The sequence below is a fragment of the Lepisma saccharinum genome, chromosome 16, assembly GCF_977018435.1.
Source record: "Lepisma saccharinum chromosome 16, izLepSacc3.1, whole genome shotgun sequence".
NCBI classification, from domain to species: domain Eukaryota; kingdom Metazoa; phylum Arthropoda; class Insecta; order Zygentoma; family Lepismatidae; genus Lepisma; species Lepisma saccharinum.
Window position 1 is genome coordinate 25470629 of NC_139244.1, and position 10349 is coordinate 25480977.

Consider the following 10349-nt stretch of genomic DNA (forward strand, 5'->3'; position numbering starts at 1 on the left):
TTTATTGCAAGGTCGTGTGCGTGAAATAGTATTATTTGTTGCATAGTGGTTTTTAAGGTAATTTTTGCTCGCGCCGACGATTGATTAGTGTATTCCGGCAGCTGGAGCCAATTAAGTTTTTGCATCACTATGTAATTGAGTAGTTGTTCTCATTGGACGAGAGAGGCTTGTGTGTAATACCCCCGTCCGAGAAACTTGTATAATGTCGTGCTTACGACTGGGTGCAAACGTTCATTCGAACGAAAGATTTAACCACGCCGACCCAATTGTCTTAGTTAACCGCTTTCCGAGGGCTGCAACTTAAGTTAATTTAAAAGAGCACAGGAGCTGGCAGACAAATGCCCTAAATTCACATAAAGGTTTGAAAAATTAAAAGGAATGATATGTTAATGAGATCCATGATTTGTATCCATACTTCACATGTAAAAATACCTCATGTGTGTGAAAGAGAGATAGAGTGAATGTTGTGAGAGTGAGGAGGCTTTGTAAACAGTTGTTGATTGCAATATTTTTTTGTTCTTACAATATATATTCACTTTTTACCGTTCGTCAGTGTTGTTATTTGACGTTTTTCAGGTACCGGATATTATGCTATTAGTGTGTCATGAATGTTCGAATCTACATATCAAAGGTAAACAAAACAGTGTAACTTTCCAAGGTATTAATCTCCGCCTCGCAATAGTATGACAATAAACGACCGTCTCAGTACCGAACTTGATAACTGGACCGTGAGTCACGACCGGTTTCCCGTACACATAACGACGTTTGGCCCCGTGCCGGGGTATGATTGACACGTCATTTCGGGGACCGTGAGTGCACTCGTTACAAGATAGAGTGCCTCCCCGATGGCGCAGTGGTAGCCTCGTCGCCTTGTAATCAAGGGGTTCCGGGTTCGATTCCCGGTGGAGGCATATTGTGGTTCGGATCCCAATTTAAACTGTAGGCCCAGTCCCGATTAGCCTTACTGTGCACAAAGTGGACTTAAAACACCAACTCAATCAATCAAATCAACATTGATGAAGAAGAGGTCCTAGGTTTTAACACCATGGTGAGGCAATGGTGTGTCATTGTGTTTGTCCCATCATTAATTTTTCCAGTTTATTATTCATTTTCATCGTCATGTTTAACACAAATAGCAGAAAATTGACTTAAAATAACGTTTTGTATTTCTGCGTTCAAACGAGAACGAAACCAGCAAGTGTGCATTATCGCATCCCTCTGACTCGTCCTGACTGAAGAAAGAAGAAAAGAAGCTCCTTTTCCCGTTTTTTATATGTCCGAACATCTCGCACTTTTTCACTTAAAACATAAATGTATGCATTTAAGCGCTCTCGCTCTGTAGGAAAAATTACTTTCTATTTAATATGTAGGCTACAAATATCGCCAATGAAACGACGATCAGCAAATGGATCTCATCCTGGAATAAAGGCGTATTACTTCCTAGTTGCTCATCCAATTTATATACAAAGGCCTCTACTTTGCCCTGATATATCTTATTCTCCTCGTCGTCAAGTGCTTTTATATGATCCATATCATCCGGTATACAAAACGAAAAGAAATGCCACAAGTACGCGCTTGAATTACCCGGCCGCCGTAAACCGGAAGTTGTTGTGCTACAGTTCGACAATCGATTGTGCCGTTCGATATGTTTTTGTTTACTCGTGGATAGCCCCTATAGGTGTACCGAGTGCACTCACGGTCCCCGAAATGACGTGTCAATCATACCTCGGCACGGGGCCAAACGTCGTTATGTGTACGGGAAACCGGTCGTGACTCACGGTCCAGTTATCAAGTTCGGTACTGAGACGGTCGTTTATTGTCATACTATTGCGAGGCGGAGATTAATACCTTGAAAAGTTACACTCTTTTGTTTACCTTTGATATGTAGATTCGAACAATCATAAAACACTAATAGCATAATATCTGGTATCTGAAAAAACGTCAAATAACAACACTGACGAACGGTAAAAAGTGAATATATATATTGTAACAACAAAAAAATATTGCAATCAACAACTGTTTACAAAGCCTCCTCACTCTCACAACATTCACTCTTCTCTCTTTCACACACATGAGGTATTTTTACATGTGAAGTATGGATACAAATCATGGATCTCATTAACATATCATTCCTTTTAATTTTTTAAACCTTTATGTGAATTTAGGGCATTTGTCTGCCAGCTCCTGTGCTCTTTTAAATTAACTTAAGTTGCAGCCCTCGGAAAGCGGTTAACTAAGACAATTGGGTCGGCGTGGTTAAATCTTTCGTTCGAATGAACGTTTGCACCCAGTCGTAAGCACGACATTATACAAGTTTCTCGGACGGGGGTATTACACACAAGCCTCTCTCGTCCAATGAGAACAACTACTCAATTACATAGTGATGCAAAAACTTAATTGGCTCCAGCTGCCGGAATACACTAATCAATCGTCGGCGCGAGCAAAAATTACCTTAAAAACCACAATGCAACAAATAATACTATTTCACGCACACGACCTTGCAATAAAATTTACGCCTTTCACAATTAAAAAGGACTCATCAGTCAAGTATTGACAAGTTAAATGGCGCGACGGGGCGGTCGGTTACACAAGAAATGGAGCACACTTTGACAATTTACACTAAATATTAAAGAAATGAAATGGAGCTTCTAACGCTGAATGCAGACAATTAAATTAGAACATCTGAACATGAAATAACCCTTTTTTACAACAATACCAAAAATTGTCAGAGACGGAAATTAGGTTCGGGGTTTCCTGAGTAACTTTGCAAATAAGTGAGACTTCGGCGTTAAACGTACGGTGTCGATACTGACGACGCACGTTTACATGGACATGAGACCCTCTGAAGTATACTGTACCAGACTCTGCTACATGGCGCGGTCATTCATCTCTCCTGGACGCGGGACTTGTACACGGTTCCTTTGTGGCGAAATTGTCCTTCGAGGTCGATCGCGACGAAGAATAATTGCGACGATCTGGTGTACTTGCACCTCCTTAGTACTTCGGAATCTCTCTGGTGACGGGCTTCGATTCGGCGTCGTTCTGGAAACGTCGTTCTGGAGTCGTCCTTCAATCTCTCCCTCTGGCTTCGATCGGCGTCGTTCTGGAGTCGTCCTTCAATCTCTCCCTCTGGCTTCGATCGGCGTCGTTCTGGAGTCGTCCTTCAATCTCTCTCTCTGGTGACGGGCTTCGATCGGCGTCGTTCTGAAAACGTCCTTCGGGCTTTGGGCAGTGTTTGGCTTTGGTGTCGTCTTTGGCGTTGGCTGACTGGCTTCATTAGAAGATGGCGATGCATCGTTGCGGGGTCAGGGAAGTCGACAGACTCCCTTCTCAATCTCCTTTAGCCGCCCATGATTATGTAGTTAACGCTTGGCAAAAACAAATCACCGCGTAATCTTCACCAAAATAAGGCGCACACTGGTACCTCTCTATCTGCGATTCGCTCACGGTACGTAAGGAAACAAAGTTCACGGACACAAAACAATGATCACGCGAGAGTGTAGCGCGGAGATGCTCTCTCTATGAAATCCGGGTGAAAACTGTCTCTGGGGTGGTAGCACCGCATATATATAAGAGATTCAAATTCGTCCGTTGAAACCCACGCTAAGGTGGCTTCGCTTCGCTTTCTCAGGGGATGGAAATGACCTCTGTCCATTGTCTTGAAAGGCGCGGTCGGCGACGCGTCCTGGATCCTTTCAGGCTTGAGCTCCAGCTGATTTCTCTGGTCATCCGTGAACATGGGTTAGCCCGCCCGCTGCGACTCAGGCCTGGTAGCGACGAAAATAATCTTTCCTTATCTTCGCGTTGGTGCAAATATGTCATGTTCTAAGCGGCGGCTGTCACTCAGGAAAGACCCGGCTCCAACTCCCGACGTCTGGCTCGGATACAAGTTTATCCACAAAATAAAATACCCCACACTTTTATATTTGAACATAAAATGAATCAATAAACAAAAAATAATTTATATCGAACTGCGTTTCACATGTCACTAGATACCGTGACATAGGAGGGGAGAAAAAACTTAGCATTGTGCTTACTTGTTCTCTTGAAAATATCAAACGTCCGATGGTGTGCAAAACACACGAACGGAAAGAGGAAAGGTTGATGATTTTGATTTGCAGATCATATCTAGCATAATAATGAACTTACACAACCGCTCCCACTTGCAACATGGGGAGAAATCCATACTCTCTTGTGCTATGACTTTTTTTCAGTATCAGTGCCCGTTCCGGCAATATTGCAATAAATGAATACCTGGTGCGTAAATGTCAGTCTTCGCCATAACTGCAAGTTTCTTCGTAGATAAACGCGGCAACAGCGTGTTACTGCCAGAAAGGAGGGTCTCGCGCCGGAAGAAAGTTTGGCTCGGCTTTAGCTTCAGCCGCGTTTTCCCCTCCATGCACTCACTTCCCCTCTCATGAGTTCATTGGTCGAGTCCTCTCGAGTCACTACCTGCGCAGAGGGCCTGTTTTCGTTCGCTTGGTTCAGAGATTCCTGGTACAGGAGTGTACACATCAGCTACAAAAATGACATCACTGTCGTTGCTTTTCCTGTATCGTTTTTAAGGAATTAAATTGTACTTTCATTAGAGCAGAGGTTGTTCTCCCCCCTAACTGACGTTTTGGTTTACATTTTGCAACCCCACCACTATGATAAGAGACTGAATGAACCTTCTGATGGACAGTTTGCCTATTATCATCCTTGCCGTTAGCTATAACTTCACCAATTATGGTGGCTGCTCAGTGGCATATTCTTCAGGGTGCAGTTTACTTCAAACAAAAATCTGCATAGAAGTTAATCAGATCAACTATACTTCACCAACGAGTTAACAAACCCGGGACCTCATAATTAACAGTCGATATGAAATGTCTGTACTGAAGGGAACGTTGACAATAAACTCTGGTCCCGTCAGCAATAATTCAGAGCAAGTGCCGTCAGAGAAAATAGGACAGTGGACAACATCCAACTCATAAACACGTAATGATGAGCCTGGTTTCACAGCTTGCACACGTACCATCAAAGCATTAATCTTTGGTTCAGTTTGTGTTTACACGGAGATAATAATCAGCCCTGCAATTTGGCACCATTGCTGGTTCTAATGGCCGCGACGCTGGTGCTGCCACCTTGCAGGCCGTAATTGTAAACGCTTTTTACGCGAACCTCGCCTTAATGAGACGCGGTGGCAGGGTAATCCCTATGTGACGCATATCGTCTCCTCTCCTACGTATGCTGTATGTAGCAGTGTTGCCATCTGCTAAAGCATAATTTCCCTCGAGTGCTTATATTATTTCCCTCTGTTGTCAGGAATTTCGACATGGGCAGTGGGGGAAAGCGGGGGTTGGTTTTCCCCAGATAGGAAAATTTACTCTAAGCATTCCCTCATTTGTATCATTGCCACCATGTTAAATTATAGAAGCACCTCATCTAGTCCCAAGAGTCGAGCAAATATTTCCCACCTTACAATTTGCACTTTCAGTGCTGGTCATAAGAGATTTGAACAGGTGAATACGTGAGAAAGAAAACAAAATCAAATATTTCTCATTAGTTCTTTATTGGTGATCAGTGGTCTTACTCCAGTGTTTTGAAGACTTGTTCTGTGTCCGTCTTCAGAGCTTAAATGATATGTACGCACAAAGTAATACATGCAATATACAGGGTGATTGGTAATTCGACCTATTCCTGGAAAGGGGTAATACTAGAGCACATTTGCAACAAATTTGACCCTATGCACCTTGGGTCGGAAATCAATGGGTTTCGAGTTATTGCAGTTTGTAGATTTTCGTGACATATTCCGACTTGCGACCAAAAAACTACTAATTGTGAAAAAACTACTACACCCTGGACACTTAATCGACACGTTGCTAACAGCTGACAAATGAGTGACTACTGGGGAAAAAATTCATGCCCAAAATTCCCATACCCACAGAAAGAAACAGTCATTGGTGCACACGTCATGAATAAATTTGGAAATTATAGTTTAAATCGAAGAGGATTACTCAAAAAAATGGTAACACACTTAGCGTAAAAATTACGGAAAAAAAACTTCCTCGTTTCATAAGCTCTCCAAAAAGATACAAATGTTGTCAACTGGCACACGGCTTGGGGGAAATATCTGAATAAAAAGCGGAGAAGGCGCGTTGTAGACCTCTTTGTAAAGTGAAAAGAAGTTGTCTGTTGTGAGAAATAAAGGAAAGAAAATGAGTGGAATAATAATGTTATTTACCATTCTCATGATTCCAGGTTGTCAGAATTAACTGTTACAAAAACTACAAATCCTGTTAAAATTGCCTCCCCCGGTTACGTATGCAAGCACGCAGCCTGCGGCGTACTTCAGACACAGTCACTCGCGTTGACACTCTGCTTCTTATGTATTGGGCGGCTGTCACAATTCTCTCTCTCAATTCTTCTTGGCTGGGATTCGAACCCGGCACCCCTTGTGTCGTAGCGTAGTAGTGGCTCTATGTAAAATGAACCTATATGAAGATTATTATAGACACAGCGTTTTTAACATCAATGCTTTTTTTAAAATTCAGAATCACATGCATTTCTTATGAAGAAGTAAAATGTTTCCAATTCAACTTCAATTTTTGATGCAAACCAACATTCTTAAACAAATATTTTCTTCAATTCTGAATAGCGCGTATCAGTAGGAATTATTCAAAAACCAATGTATAGTCAAGGACACTTGTGGGCTCTAACAATCACACTTAAAGACAATGGAGGTCGTAACAACACAGACGTGTCCGTGACTGTACAATCCACACATGCTTCACATTCCCTTTGTTTTATTTGCGCTGGAGGGAAGGAGGGGGGAGAAGAAAAGTGCATTTTCAAATAAGGTTCAACATGCTCTCGAGCTCTGCCTTATAGAAGGTGGTGTAGTGAGCACCATACTCCGGTCGCCGTTACGCCACTAGGATTTCAACCCAGGTACAGTCACCTGCAATATAAATGGGACACCTATATCCTGGAGGCGTTATGTGGGTTGCGATGGTAGAAGTTGCCATTGAAAATTTGCTATTAAAATCCACGTATCCCCGTATATTTACAACACACATAACGCCTTGCACGATAGCGAGTGTTTCAGGATATAGGTGTTCCATTTTGTATTGCCGGTGACTGTACATATCGGTGAGAGGCTTATGAGGCTCAGAAGGATAACAAAATGAATATCCACCCAGAGAATTGAACCTAAGTTTGTAAATAAAGAAAGAGGGATTTTTTAAAGAAAAACGGTAATTTTTTCTTTCCCCGAGGGAATTTCCATGAAACAAACAACCCAGTTGAGAGGGATTTTTTAAAGAAATAAGGGAATTTTTCTTTCCCCGAGGGAATTTCCACGAAACAACCCTTTCGCGCGTTACTTCTCCTCCCACAGCTCCCGAATTCACCACCTCTCCCACCCTCTAAAACAGGCCGCAGCTGGTAATGATGTTATCCCACCCACCCCTGATGACATCCACTCACTTCCCCGCGAAAGTGATGGACGAGGCGTTCTGTCACTAACAGTCCAGACTTCGAGCCCAGAGGTAGGCAACACATCAACGCCAATTTGCGGAACCCGACGGCCGACTGTCACTCCCGCAAACACGGTGCAATGGGTTACACGGAATCACGTGACACACCAATTTTCCGTGTGCACGCTGTGTGCGGGGCGTTTTGCATCGGGACGACGCTGATTGGCCGTGAAACATTGGTAGTTGTCGTGTTATGGTCCGGTGTAATGGGAAACTAAATCTTGTTACGAAGAGAACGTAGCCTGTTTTATGGTAATGCGGTATGAAACAGACAACTCACCCCCCACACACCGGGACTCCCCCTCCCCCTCTCCTAAATGCACTTAGGTGAAGGACCAATATGTGTAGTTGCTGCGTTTCGACAAGGTTGGTCAGTTCAGCTGCTCTCGGCCTTGCAAAGTTGTTTTTTTTACCCTAATCTTCCATATTATTTTAGTAATTGCAAAATCCATTAGTGCTGCGTGGTTGCATACATACACAGGACACACTGCCAAGCCTCGTCTTGAAACCAACCTTGCTACGGATTAAAGCGGGATCAGAACCGAACCCAGAACCCTTTGATTACAAGGCAAGCCCCCCCCCAGACAAATTCGTGGTTGCGCCTCTAATCACATTCAGTCGAGAATTGATCGACATTGACTAGAACAATGTAGAGTTTCACCGATAGAAAGCAAGAGTTCTTGTTTCAAATCGTCTCTCTTTACACTCCTCTCCCCCTGCCACACACACACGCACATGAAAGACGTCGTCGAACACCTGGTGCGGAAATATATCCTTCGGTCGTTCCGGCTGTCGACTTGAATCTCTTCTAATAACCTCCCCTGCCACTTGAATGCGTTCATTATACAGACTTTATGCTCGGAACCAGTTGACAAGCTGCACTGGAACCTCGACACGGAACGCATTTCGAAAACTAGCGTGAGGATGTTATGCATAGAGCACACTGGAAGTATACTTGTAGGGGAGGGGGTCCTGCCTTTATTTTCAGCGACCGTTATTCTGAATACGTGGAGGAGATCTTCACACCTTTAGGCAAGCAAATTTGTAACTTAGCTCTCCAAAAATTAAACCAGATTAAGTTTCAGTTATGGCAGTAGGGAAGGGTTGTCGCAATCTCCTCCTCCCCTGCAAAGGAATCTAACTACGCCCCTGCCTCTGGTACCATTTCTTCTATGTGTTGTTCTCTTCTCCCTTACATAATCCTTCTTGGTATGTTTGGCATCTCAGAGTGATAGTGCCAGAGGCGTATCCGTTCGACGATGCAAACCGATGCCTGCACAAATCTTCAACGAACGTCCATTGGATATTCACAATGTCAAGATCATATCCATGGATATTATTGATATTCCATGAAGATCCTTTAGATATCTAGTTTTGGAAATCAAATTCTGGATTTCCATTGTACGTTCATGAGATATCAAGAATTGGATTTCTGAAAATAAAACAATTCTAGATTTCCAATACTATATAATATAATATATGTAATAGTATACCGGGTAATTTTTTTAACCTGAATCAATTGAATATCTTGAAAAAAAATCATCCTACAAAAAAATGTTCGAATTAAAAAGTTGATGGTTTGGGGGGGGGAGTTTAGTGGTGCAACAAAATAACACCCCCTCCCCTCTTGTAGATGGGGCGGGTGGCAACTTTGAAATTTCAAATAGAAACCCCAATTTTTTATTACAGATTCTGTCTAAAACATTTTTTTCGATTTTTGATAGATGGCGCTATAATCGACAAATTTTCATTTCTTGAATGTTTAGACTTTAAAACCAATGTATTTCATTTCGCAATTCATTTAAATTCAAAAAACAAAACATTCTCGTGCATGAACTTTGTACTAATTCTTGACAAATCTTTTGAGATTTCATTAAGCTGGTAATTCGCCTATTTTCAAACATTTAAAAGTTAGATCCAATATTTGTTTAATTTTTTTTTATTGTTGTGTCAAAGATGCTTAACAAAGCTACAACAGAAAAAAAAAAATAAAACAATTTCAAGAAACAGTTCCTTTTTAGACTTTTCCTGTTAAATCATTGTTTGTTTTTCATTGTTTTTTAGATCACAAGAATGCTCCGAGCGATTAATTTTACTAAGCTGTTGATACTTTTTAATATCAATGAATGTATTAACTGTAGAATAAAAAATTGAAATGGTTCTCGTGTATGGAGAATCTAGCAGGAATCTCCGTCAAGCTGTCGTTGTTTATGCTGAGCGTTTTCCAGGCAGGGTGCGTTCTTTCGGTTCGTTTCAACGTACAGTCAATCAATTTACTACTGAAGGAAGTGTTAAACCTAAGCAAAGGAATTTGTTTTACAACAATTTCAAGTCCTGGAACAAAAATGTTTTATTTTTTTAATTTAAATGAATTGCGAAATGAAATACATTGGTTTTAAAGTGTAAACATTCAAGAAATGAAAATTTGTCGATTATTGCGCCATCTATCAAAAATCGAAAAAAATGTTTCAGACAAAACTTATGTATTTTTTTCCGTAAAATCCGAATCTGTAATAAAAAATAGGGGTTTCTATTTGAAATATCAAAGTTGCCCCCCGCCCCACCTGCAAGAGGGGGAGGGGGTGTTAGTAGATAGAAAACGGGCATTTAAAAACAAACCGGTTATAACTAGTTATACAAAAGTGTCATGTGCCATCGGGCACTTAACAAGTCCAATCAGATGACTCTGTGTCGGGATGTGTCATGTGCCCATCTTGCATCTTGGAACATGCATGTTAGAACATGTGATTTCCCAGTAGGGAACAGTGCATCTTGGGCTAAACTGGTTATAACTGGTTATACAAGTGTAACTTGTCATCAGGCACTTAAGAA